Source organism: Hyaena hyaena, unplaced genomic scaffold, assembly GCF_003009895.1.
Source record: "Hyaena hyaena isolate Hyena2069 unplaced genomic scaffold, ASM300989v1 scaffold_27, whole genome shotgun sequence".
Lineage (NCBI taxonomy): Eukaryota > Metazoa > Chordata > Mammalia > Carnivora > Hyaenidae > Hyaena > Hyaena hyaena.
Window position 1 is genome coordinate 4,302,697 of NW_024080659.1, and position 13,660 is coordinate 4,316,356.

Genomic DNA, 13,660 nt, shown 5'->3' on the forward strand with positions numbered 1-13,660 from the left:
CCGGGAGTGGGATTCTGAGAGAGACACAGAAGAAAAACAAAGGGCAAGGAGGATCAACATGGGAGATAGAAGAGATCAGGAACCCACCAGGGAACCCAAAAAAAAAAAAAAATCCCATTTGTGAACGGTATAGAAGTAAGTGATCAAGAAAGGACATAATAAAATACAAAATTTTTAAATGTTTATTTATTGGGGCACCTGGGTGACTCAGTTGGTTAAGTGTCTGACTCTTGATTTTGGCTCAGGTCATGACCTCACACTTCGTGAGATCGAGCCCCCAGTCGGGCTCTGCACTGACAGCGTGGAACCTTCTTGTGATTCTCTCTCTCCCTTTCTGTCTGCTCATCTCCCTCTTTCTCCCTCTCTCTCAAAATAAATAAGCATTCAAAAATTCAAAAGTTTATTTAAAATGCTTATTTATGGGACTCTTGGGTGGCTCAGTTGGATGGATGTCCGACGTTGGCTCAGGTCATGATCTTCTGGTTTGTGAGTTTGAGCCCCACATGGGACTTGCTGCTGTCAGTGTGGAGCCCGCTTCAGATCTTCTATTCCCTCTCCCTCTGTCCCTTCCGTGCTCACACTCTCACTGTCACTCCCAAAAATAAATAACACATTACAAAGAAAAAAAAAATGTTTACTTATTTGTTTTGAGAGAGAGAGCATGCATGAGTGGGGGAAAAAGGTAGAGGGAGACAGACAGAGAATCCCAATCTCCATGCTGAGTGGAGCCCCACAGTAGTGAGATCATGATCTGAGCCAAACTCAAGAGTTGGCTGTTTAACCAATTGAGCCACCCAGGTGCCCCTAAAACATAAATTTTAATATGAAAAGCTTTAAGGTTAAACATTGGTGAGGAGGTGTAAAGAAGACAACATGTCCTTGTGTTTGCTTGATGACTGAAATTTTAGGCAGGTAGAAAGAGCAGGTTTTATTTTGCCAACAGAGCAAGCTAGGAGCACTGGAACCAGCCAACCGGGAGAAGTAGACACCCCACAAGGAGTTAATTAGGGGCAAGTATTCACAAGTTAGCATGGGACACAGGTCATTAACCCTCTACCCTCTATTCATGCTCCCTGCTTAATGAGTGACCAGGGGTCAGGGAACAGAATCAGACTGGCAGAGAGAACAGGTGCCTGAAAAGGACAGAACTATGGGTATCATGGGACACAATTCTTCAATGAAAGGAAGAACCAATATTTATTGATGAGTTATTATGTGTTAGGCACGATTAGCCTCCTTATATATTTATTAATGTTTATAAGAACCCTTAAAATTGCTATCATTATCTTTATTTTACAGATGAAGAAATGGAACATGGAGATTAAGTGATTTATGTGAGGTCACGAAACAAATCCTTTCTCTACTCTACCCACAAGCTGGGGTCTCAATTCTGTGGACACTCTCTACCTCCTTGCCCTTCCCTGGCCTTTTGAGGAAATGAAGTTTCTGGTGCTTTTTCTTCTGGGTTCTATTAGTAAATATGTCTAGATTTTCTTACCCTCAATAGTCAGATATGGTTATAAAAATTCAGTTAAGACTGGAGAGTATAGGGGCCCCTGGGTGGCTCAGTCAGTTAAGCTTCCTAGTTCAGTTCAGGTCATGATCTCATGGTTCGTGAGTTTGAGCCCCACATTGGGCTCCATGCTGGCAGTGTAGAGCCTGCTTGGGATTCTTTCTCTCCTCTCTCTCTCTGCCCCTCCTCAACTCATGCTTTTTTTCTCCCTTTCTCTCAAAATAAATAAATAAAACTTTAAAAAAAGACTGGAAAGTATAAAATTAACAATAATCTCTTTAATAATAGGAGAATATAAAACTCACATTAATAATCTCCTTATTGATGTTAATTAACACTCTCACCTCTACTCTAGTCCGACAGCCCAGGAATCACCACATTTCACCATTTCTGTTCAACTACGTAAATAATTTTCTTAGACCTGTGTTTCTCGATTCATCATCTTTAGAAAGTATCTATGGGTTTTTCATGATGAGAGGTTTTTCAAGGTTGAAACTAGTTGATGGGTAAGTGGAGTTCACTGTACAATTCTCTCTAGTTTTGTATGTGCTTAAAAATGGCCATAGTTAACAGTTTTTAAAAATATCTAAACTTGTCACAAGCTAAACTACAATAATTCTCAAAATAAGTGACCAACGAAATTTAATAATCAAAAGAAGAAACTCTATCTTACTGCCATGTCATCAAAATATTCTCCTATATTGTTGTGAACTGCTTTATATTTTCATGTTGAGACTTTTCATACAACTTGAGTTTATTTTTGTGCAGGCTGTGTCAGGCATATATATCTACAAAATATTTATTGACTAGTCCATCATCCCCCTACTTAATTCTAATGTCCTCTCAAACATATAACATTCTTATAAAAATTCAGGTCTGTTTTATACTCTCTCTTTGGCTCCCTTGGTCTGTTTGTCTATCCCAATGCTAACATTATAGTGAATCTTAATATCTGTCAATTTCTGTATGTCGTTCCTTTTCTCCAAATTATATTGTCTCTTCCTGGTCCATTACATTTTCCCAAATTTGAAAAGTTCATCTCCTTTATAAAACAAATTCTATGGGAATTGATTTTTCTATCATGTTTATAGGTTAACTTGAGAATTGACATCATCACAATATTGGATTTTCACACCACTATGTGAAGATCTGCCCTATTCTGCCATTTATTTAGCTGTTCTTTGTGTCGACGTTTGGGTGGGATAAATCCTTCAAAGTGGAATTGCTTGGTCAAAGAATTTACTCACTTTAAGTTTAAATAAATAATACTAAAATAGCCCTCGACAGACACTGTAGCAATTTATACGATTATCCATTACTAGATGAAATTGTCCCAAACATCTCACTTAAATGTAGGTAAGACTTCTGTAGCAAATACTACAAGTGCCAACATTCATTTGCTCCTTTCACCATTGGATATGGTACGTACAGAATAATAGTTCTGTAATAGAAATCTTGATTGTAGCTGGAACTTTGGTCAGCTAGAATAAAGACAAATTCCCAGTTTTCCTTGCAGCTTGGTCCCGTGTGATGAAATTCTGGCCAAGGAGAGGTGAGTGGATGTGTTATATGGTGGTGTCCAGGAAGCCCCCTTCATAGACATCTGGGTTGTGCCCTTGGCTTTCTTCCTTCTCCCTTTCTCAACCTCCTTACCTGGAACTGGGACCCAACGTCTGGAGTTCTAGCTTTAATCTTAAACGTGAAGATTAGGATGATGGGTGATGGAGAGTGGATCCTTAAGCTGGAAGACGTCTAGTTCCCTAATGATTTTGTTGGCCCCACCCAACATGCCTTTGACCACCTGCCTTCATGACTTTGCTTACCCGAGACATAAATATCCACTTGCGTCAGCCAAGCCTGGGGCAGTCCTGACATGTGCCGAATTTAGCATCTGGAAGTGCTAAGTTGCAAGAACACATGAAATATAGCATTAGCTTTAGTAGAGGGCGTGATGAAACAGACGAGGAGCTGGTTGTTGGAGGAGGAAATTTCGTAATCCACGTCCGGTAGCGGTAAACTCTTGCCTGCTACAGATTGGAAGGCAGACCGCAAGCCGAGGACGCATTGTGCGGGAAAATTGTCTGAAATTTTCAGAATAGGGGCCTTGGTTGGCTACTTCTTGCCCCTTTCAGCAAAGTTCTCATGGAGAGAGAGGAGCCCCGTCAACCAACGCAGAGAAGGAAGATGTGACTTTGTTAGAGGGGAGCCCTTGTCCTGAATCCCACCCCGTTGTGTAATTTAGTCTTAAAAGGTAGAAATGCCTACTACTTCTGTAGCTGAGACAGAAGCACTCCCACAGGATGGCTACAAAACTACAGTTTTTGCTGCTCTCCCACATGAAGACGATGAGCCTGATGGCAAAGAGGGAAGCAAGGTGGTCCTCTCCTAAGCCCATCATTTCAGATGCTTCAAAGCAGAATTCAGAGCTGCATCTCAATCATCCAGAGCACATAAGCCAACAGACAAAAACAGCAGGTCAACCACCAGCCCAGGACAAGATCGTTGACTGTGGTCACTCACATGTGAAACTGACTGAAAACAAGTACTCCAAAGCCCTACTGAGTTTTAAAGATAATAGTATTGCAAAGGATCCTGATTCAGACGTACGGAAATTGAGACTATTAACACTCTAATGAACTCTGAGCTCCTGAACTCTCATTAGGAAAAAGTGGCCTAGAAAGCTGGGTGGCCCCCAAGTGGATCATACTTTCCAATGCAATGGGCTCTCTGGATGTACCTTTGGGTGACCATGTATAAGAACCAACCAGGGGTCAGGGGCTATGAATGAAACCAGATGGGGGCACTCCTGCTAGAAATGAGGACCAGGAAAGTTCTCCAGGCAAGGAAGGCTCTTTACTTCTGGATGAGAAATATACATGGTTTGTGTCCAGCAGGGTTGATCTTGCCTTAACCAGAGACTGCTTGTGTCACCCCATTCTGCTGGTGACACATGTGCTGGGTGGCACATTCCATTATGGTTACCCCAATCTTTCTCCATCATGGTATACTGATAGCTACCTCATCTTGAAATATACAAGTTGCCAGATTATAAGAAGTAGGACCTAGAGACAGACATAGGGGACCTAAGATTCTGAATTTTGAACGAGGAGGTAGAAAATTATTGAACATTTGCGTTTACTCACTGGGGAGGGGCATAAATGAGTTCCATGCCTAATATATCTTTCTGTGATTATCTCGGTTGAATAAATAATTTGGGTTGACCAGACCAAAATGGTTGACCGTGGCAGAGAACTGATGTTTCTAGTCTCCCTTTCTTCCTTAGAAAGAGTACCCCAGATGTTTTGTTGAGTCTTCACCCACCAGTTTTCCTTACGTTTGAGTAGGCAAACATGTTTGAATTCTGGCCAATAATATGTGTGTGAGGTTCCTTCTAAACAATGTCTTTAAGAGATTGTTGAACATGACCGTTGCCCCTTTTCTTTTTCTTCGCTTCTTCCGCATTGATACCTAGAGCTCAGACATGACAGTTGGGGTCTGGGTCTCTATCTTTGATCATGAGAACAAGGACCCATGAGCTGAGAATAACACAAGTCCCAGTTGACTTTGGAATTTCCTCAGTGGCCTGCCTACCTAGTTCACATAAGGGATAAATAGATCTCTAAGTTGTTTACGACGCTCTAATGTTGAGTTATCTTTGTCACTTGCAGCCAACCTAATCCTAATCTCCACACTCACAAGTAGTCCCGAACTATGCAGGAGGAGAGTGGTGGGAAGGATGAGAGGGAAGAGAGGGAAGAGAGAAGAGACAGGGAAACCAGAGTTTTACTAAGGAGTAATTTAATTTGTACGTGACTCCCCTCATCCCTTTAATTGAATCCAGAAACCCCAAAGCAGAAACACACAAACCATATTTTTATTCTGCGCAACAAAGTCTGCCAACATAGCCTTTGTGCTCTGGGGCATTCAAGGCCAACTGCTCCATGGAGGCTCGCCCTGGAGAAGCGAGAAATGCAGCGACATGGCAAGTTAGGACATCCGACTCCAGTGTCGTGTTCGTTCAGCCTGTGGGGCCATTGGGTGGGCTGGAAGTCATTTTCTCCAGATGGTGCCTCGTGTTTCAAAGGCACATTTTGAAGCCTCAGCGACGATCAAAAAGACTACTGAATATTGTTCTCTGTGTGTGATAACTCTTGTGGGACGTAGAGCTGCAGGAAGGGGCGGTGGTGACTTCTGAAGTTGGTCTTATAGTTTCCCTTCTGGGCCTCTTTCTTTCTCCCTCTTGTAAAAAATGCTACCCCCTTTCTTCCTCCTCCCTTGTGTCCCCACCCCCGCCACACACACACACACGCACGCGTGCACACATGTTCACACGCTAGTGTGCACATGCACATGAGTTCTTCCTCAAATTTGAAGCTAGCTTTGGCCCTGGTTTGCCCCCAGTGCATTGGCATCCCCTTGGCAGTAAGATTCGGAACTTCCTGCCGATCACTGCTTGGGCTGTGGCCGGGTCTCCTGATATCTGGGCAGAGATGGCAAACTACTGACCATGAGCGACTGCATGTTAAGCGTGTAAGGTCAAGAGAAACAGAAGCATGTGAATAGCCAGCATGTGTTTGCCTTGGTCTGGTCTCTGCATGAGCTAAGTGGCCATCCAGTTTAATAAGAAACTGAACCCAAACTGCTTTTGAGCCCAACCAGAGAAGGGAGTGAGGTAGGTTTCTGCACAATGAATCCAGTATCAATAGACCATTTCAACAGTTTCTCTGAATGTTCTTTGCATCTGCACACAAGCCCTGATTCTCCAATCCCAATGCTTCCTGGCTTGGATATGAAAGGTAGTAAAGACAGAATTCAGTTGAGAACGCACAAAATTTCCCATCATCCTCACATCCACTGGCCAGATTGCTACAAGACTTTCCCAACTAAGGAATTCTCTAACATCACCTCTCTTTTGGTCAATCTTCAGTTCTGTTGAATTGGTCTTTATAAAATCATATATATGATCAAGCGATTCCCTTACAAGAATCCTTCTGCTCCCTGCCCCTTACCCAGCAACCACTTAAGGCCTGAACCCCACCTAATTTTTCACACATACTTTCACTCACACCTTATAAAGGCCATACAGTCACACTGAACTGCTTGTCTCTCTTGTAATATAATATACTCTTTTATAGTCCCTTCCTGTAAAATGCTTAGAATGACTAACATATCCAAAGTAGCACAGTTTGGAGGGAATGGAGTTGGGGTTCAAATACAAGCAATGATCACAGATTATGTGCTCTTTTCCATTGGGCTACCCATTGTGCTAACCAATTAAATATGGACGTGTGGATCACTCCCAATGTTTTGACATTATAAACAAAGCTACAATAAACATTAGTTAGTTACTTTCCTCCACGATTTCCTTGGAATAAATGCCTACACATGGGATTACCAAACCCAAAGATGCTGTATATTGATACAATCGTCCTGATAAGGCCATTTTGTAATACATTTTGAAATCTTTTTTACTCTGACTATAGAAGGCAGAATATCATGCTTTGATTTATATTTCTTTGGATACTAGACAAACTTAGCTTTTTCTCCTTCTGTGCTTTGCACATTTGCATCTTTTGCCCATTTGATTTCCCAGTATTAGCGGTCTTTGGCTTGTAGACTCTTTATATATTAAGGGTATCTGTCCTTTGTCTGTACTATATGTCACAGCCATACTTATGACAGATGTGGCTTGTCTTCTAATTTTGTTAAGCTGTTTTTTTAAATGTCACCCTTGACTAAAACAAGAACCGTTTAGACTGATTGTCAACATTCTGTAAACAGAATGCTTCTACTGGCCTCAACTCTTATTTGATGGCCAAATTCATTTATATTTCACAGCAGAGGACACACTAATACATGCAATTCCACATTCAATTCCCTGCACTTAGCAGGGATCAACTCCTCTCTACCAAGGAGGTATTGATGCCCACATTCTCTGGTTCTCTAACATCAAGCCTACTGATTAGATAAACTACTTTGCCCAGCATACCCTTCTGTGAGGTTCTTCTAATTTCTGGTCCAACTAAACTCTTTTCTTGAGTGAATCACTATTTATTTACTTATCCAAAGACATTTGAATACCTGCCATGTGCTAGACATTGTTCAGTAAACAAAATAGACAAAAATCTTTCTCTTCATGGAATTACATCTTGGTGCATTTTATGACTATTGATAATAAATAATAAACATAATAGGGGCACCTGGGTGGCTCAGTTGGTTGAGTGTCCAACTCTTGATTTCAGCTTAGGTCATGATCCTAGAGTCATGGGATCAAACCCCACATGGGGCTGTGTGCTGAGCGTGGAGCTTGCTTATGGTTCTCTTTCTCTCCCTTTGCCCCTCTTCCCTGTTTGCACTCACTCTTCCTCTCTCTAAAAAAGAAAAGTAATTATAATAAGCATAATAAATACATAAATTTTATAGACAATTAGAAGGCAGTAAGAAGTATAGTCATAGAGAAATGAAAGCAGTGAAAGGAGGCTAGAGAATAAAGGTATATAGGCATGAGTTGAAATACTTATAGGGTTGAATATTTTAATAGCCAAAGATTTGGAGAAGAGAAAGTTAATCATATAACTAAATATCTAAAGAAAGAAAGGTCTGTGTCAGAGAAGCGGCTGATGAAATGGCCCTAAGGTGAGAATATACCTGGTATGTTTGAGTATGTGCTAGAGCAGAGACAGCAAGATGGAGAGTAGTAAATTTGAGATTAACAGAGGAGGGCTGCTGAGTGGCTCATTTGGTTGAGCTTCCGACTTTGGCTCAGGTCATGATCTCATGGTTCATGGGTTCAAGCCCTGCATAGGGCTCTGTGTGGACAGTTCTAGAGCCTGGATGGAGCCTGCTTCAGATTCTATGTCTCCCTCTTTCTCTTCTCCTCCCCTGCTCATGCTCTGTCTCAAAATAAATAAGCATTAATTTAAAAAAAGAAGGATAACAGAGGGTCAGATACTTGGAGCTTTGTGGACCATCAAAATAGATGTGCTTCGCGCCTCAGAGAAGTGACACTATCTGACTTGCATTTCAACAGAATCACTCCAGTTTCTGAGGTTGAACCTCGACTTCAGAGGGCACAAGTTTAGAAGGTTCATGTGGGAATCCCATTGTGCACTGAGGTTGGCTGGGGCCACAGGGCTGGTAATGGAGGTGGTGGAAGCGTTCAGGTTCTGGAGGTGCACCGAGTGAGGGAAGAGCCAAGAGCATTTCTTGGTTGGTATATTGCATGTACGAGAACATTCTTCCGCGATTGCAGTTCTCCATGCTCACTTCCCACACCTGCCCTCTTTTTCTCTGATTTTCTGGGAGCTGCTGTCTGGATAAGAGCAGACAGGGTTGGGGCTCATCTCAGAAACCAGCATTCATGGGGTAAAACGAAGCGTCTCCATTTTCCAGATGGTTTATTCCTTGGATCTCTGAGTCCAGCACCTAGAGAGAAAGAGAGATAGAGAGAGAGAGGAAGAAGGCATATGCTTAACTTTTTGCCAGGGGCTTTTATTCCAATGAGAAAACATTAACATGACCTGGGGGGACCTCTTTCTGTGCTTTCTCAAGTCCTGGAGTGGGGGTACGGAGATAGACTGTCCTTAAGCACTGAGTTTTCACACGATAGTTTCATTGTGCGTGTGCTGTGTGGTCTCCATGTGAATTTCAGTGGGAAGCCCGAAAAGGTTGAAACAGAAACTGCTACCGATGATCTTAACTACTTTTTTTCTTCCAGTTCATCAGATTTTCTCACTTTTTCTTGTGAAGTAGAACACTGAAACTGGAACTTCCCACGGTAAACCATTCAGATCCAACTAAATTTAGGAGCACATCAATAGACAATCTCAAAGTCACAATGTCTGTCTTCAGCATTTGCTGCATGTGGGGTACTCTTCAAATTTCAAAGTTCACACAGGGACTAACTGATTATGAGAGTGCCATTATGAAGATAGTGTTTGGATAACAAACCCATTTTCCTACCTTCCCGAATGAGTCAGAAACCATATTGTTTTAAGGTTTTTGTTCTGGAATAATTGTGGACTTACAGAAAAGTTATAAATATGGTACAGAGAGTTTCTATCACCCAGTTTCCATCATTGTTGACCCATCCCAATGCCATGGTGTATTTGTTCAAACTAAGAATTGTTATGCTATTTTGGTATACTACTATTTGTACATTACTATTTTTAATTAAAATGTTTTGTAAGTTTATTTATTTATTTTGGGGGGAGAGAGAGAGAGGGAGAGAGAGAGAGAGAGAGAGAATCACAAGCAGACTCCACACCATCAGCACAGAGCCAGACATGGGGCTCAAACTCAGAACCATGAGATCATGACCCGAGCCAAAACCAAGAGTAAGCATTTAATCGACTGGGCCACCCAGGAACCCCTGAACATTAATTACTAGTAAGTAGACTCCAGGCTTTATTCATATTTCACTAATGTTATCACTCGTGTCCTTTCTCTGTCCCAGGATCCAAAAGCTATCACTGCATTTCATTGTTGGGCCTCCTGGCCTCCCCTGGCTTACCACAGTTTCTCAGTCCTTTGTTTTTTGGGACCTTGATGGTTTTGAGGAGTACTGGTCAGGCATTTTGTAGAATGTGTCTTAATTTGGGTGTGATGTTTTTCTCCTGAAGGGATGGGGGCGTAGGGTTTTGGGAAAGAATACCGCAGGGGTGAAGTGCGTGTCTCATCACAGCCTCTCAGGAGGCAGGTAACATCAATATGTCTCATCACTGGTGCAGTTAACTCTGATCATTGGGTGAAGGCAGTGCTTGCTGGCTTCCTCTACTTGACTGTTAGGATTTCCCCCTTTCCACACACTGTTCTTTGAATGTGAGCCTAGTCAAAGTCCAGCCCATACTCAAAGGCAGTGGACGTGGGGGGCAGTACTTTTTTTTAGAGAGTAGGTGACTATTTAAAAAAAATTTTTTTTAATGTTTATTTTTGAGAGAGAGAGACAGAGAGACAGAGAGACAGAATCAGAAGCAGGCTCCAGGTTCTGAGCTGTCAGCACAGAGCCCCATGCAGGGCTCGAACCCACGAACCATGAGATCATGACCTGAGCCAAAGTTGGATACTTAACTTACTAAGCCACCCCGGCGTCCCTGGAGGTGAGTACTTTTTAATTTAAGCTGAAAATGTAAATATTTTTTAAAACAAAATGGAGAATTCAAAGAAGGAAATCAATGTATCTCCTCTGACTTTCAGGTTTGATACCATAGCCATAGAGGGGGCTCTTTGAACACAGTCTCCTTTCCTTTGTCTCTTTGCAACCTAGCCCGATTTAATCCCCTGGGAAGAATTTCCCAATGAGCTCCACCTCTCCTTGAGAAACTCCTTTTAAATGATTCTGCATTGCAATAATTTGTACCTTTCTTTCTTCGGCTGTGTAAAAAGTCAGTGAGGACTAAATCTTGGTTAACTGAATACAAAGATGAATGTCTTTCATGAATTTCTCCTTCCCTCCCCTTGGGAAGGCGACGATTTCATTTTTCTCCTTCCTCTTCGCAGTAACTGAGGTTGTAACTAACACTCAGTAAATGCTTTTTATCAAACTGGATCGACCAGTGATGGAAGAGCTTCTAAATAATCCACAATTCTCTCATCAAACTGTCAGGCCCAATAAGTGCCAATAAAATTGGGAAGAGGAATTCAATTCCATGGCGGAGTCCCAATGACATTTTCTCACAAAGATTCATAATCATCATCATCATCCCTAGAAGCCTTGGCTATTCATTTCCTATTGTTCTTTGTAGAAGGGCTGTTAGCTTTGGGTTTTGTTTTGTTTGGTTATGTATGGTTTTTTTTTGTTTTTTTTTTTCAAAAACAAAGAACAATACTCTGCGACTTTTGAGAAAAGCATGGAGTTAATGAAATGTTACCAAAAGGGATAGAAAAAAGGAACTACAAAGGATAAATTAAATTCTGCCCTTTTTTAGCTTTGAATACGGTGCCATCTCCGTATTTTAATAAGCATAAACCATCCTTTGCCATGTCAAGAGAGAGAGAAGCCCATGGAAGAAGGATAACAAAGTAATTTCTGGGGCAGCATTAAATTCTCTTTCTTGAAAAAGAAAGCTGTGATCCTTGTAAAAAAATATTAGAAGATGTATATATGAGCAAAGAGAGGAAAATTTCCAGAATCTTGGACAAATGGCAAAGAGGGGAAATCTTATATTGTTGTAGATTTGGGTGGTCTCTTTTGTGTTTGTCTAAAATGGCCCTAACAGGAGGAGGGACTTATCCAAGGAGAAGAGGGAAGTGGTGCCAGGAAATTTATTACCAAACGAGGTGGTGTTAGCTGAGGTAATACCCCTTCTGTAGCCGACATGACTCCCCACATCAAGAGATCACACCGCCATGCCCTGCCGGGGAATTGGGGAGAAAGCGGAAGTCACCAGGTGTCTCAAATGGTCATCTTGATAAGAACTGTTACCACTTTTTTCTTTTCTTTCTTTCTTTTACTAACCTTTTCTGTTTTCTTCGTTTTTCTTTTCCCTCAGTTGTGGTGGGGGGCAACTACTTCTCACTTGCTGAGATAGAACCTGAACATCACAGAAGATGTGAGACAGAGTTTCTCTCTTGTGTGTAAAGTGGGCAATGAGGTGTCTAGACATTATTTTGAGAATAGCCCAGAAAACAATCATGGTGTAGTACGAGGGTCAGCAAACTATTGCCCATGGACCAAATCTGGCTGTTTCTGTACATGTCCTTGTATTGAAATTCAGACACGGCCATTCATTTACATACTGGCTACCGCTACTTTTGGGTGGCAACAGCAGATTTGAGTAGTTGCAACAGAGATCAAAAGGCCTGCAGAAGCTAAAATGTCTGAACTTTTACATAACAATGTTTACACACACACCCCCTTGGTATAGAGGAAGAGTAAATGAATTTGAACTTAATATATCTGACTTCTGGTCCAAGCTCTACCTCTGTGAGTTTTGTGTCTCTGAACGCATCCCTTCCCTTCCCTGTGTCTCAATCTTTTCATCTGTAAAGAAGATTCTAATTTCTTTTACAACTCTTGCCCTGAAGCCAGAGGCCCAAGGCTGCCAGTGACCAGGCACTGTGGTCCTGCAGGGGTAAGTAAAAACCCACAAGATGGGAAGGATGTAGGTCAGTGGTATGAGGCACTGGCGGGGAGGGGTTTGCATCTTTGGACCTGCCAGCTCATGGTCCTTAAGTTGAAAGTATCTCTGGGGATGAGCACTGAGTGTTATGTGGAAACTAATTTGACAATAAACTATTTGTAAAAAAAAAAAAAAAAAAAAGTATCTCTAGTAAACACCGGAGAACTAACATTTAAATCTAGACAGATGATCTATGCCTTTTACCTAAAGAGTTGAACTGTTTACATTTGTTGTGGATTCCAAGAAATTTGTAATCCTTTCCACCATCTTATACTTGACTCATATCTCAGCTCTGATCAGGACATCTGTGCCCAGTGTTCCATCATATCAGTCCATCATTTTATTCCAGCTGTTGTGGTGGCAACGAGCTCCACACAGGTGTAAACTGGTAGCAGCCCATGTCAACTGTCCCATGTGTCTTTCCTTTCATCCCCTGGGGGCATGTCTGTTGCTACCATGTAAGAAAGCTCCAAGAATGTACTCACTATTCTCACACATGCACAGACCTGGAATGGGGAAGCATGGGCAATGCGTGATGGATAGAAATCACCAAGTATACACTCCCCTCTCCCGTGCTTCAGGGGGACAGTGGTGGGGTATCTGCTTCTTGGCTCCCAAGAGGGTCACTGATGGAATTTCCGTGATGATTATCTAACTAATGCATTCTTAGACCTGACTGCTTCACCTTTCCCACTGCTGCTCCTGTCTGTTCCCAAAATAAGCCACTTGTACACAATCCTCCCTTCAGGCTCTTCTTTTGAGGGGAAACTACACTAAGTATCTTCTTTTCCTTCTTGTTCTTTTCTTTCTTTCTCTTATTTTTTTTGAAATTATTGAGATATTTTCATCCTTATCCCACCCTTTTTTCCCCTTTAATGGTTTGAAATATCTATGCCACATTTATATTGTTTAGTGACTACCCTGAAGCATTAACATGTATTCTTAGCATAGTTTTAAGTTAATCTTTACCTTCATTCTGAAAAATACAAGAAGCTTAGATGATTTTAGCTCTCAATGTCCAGTCTGG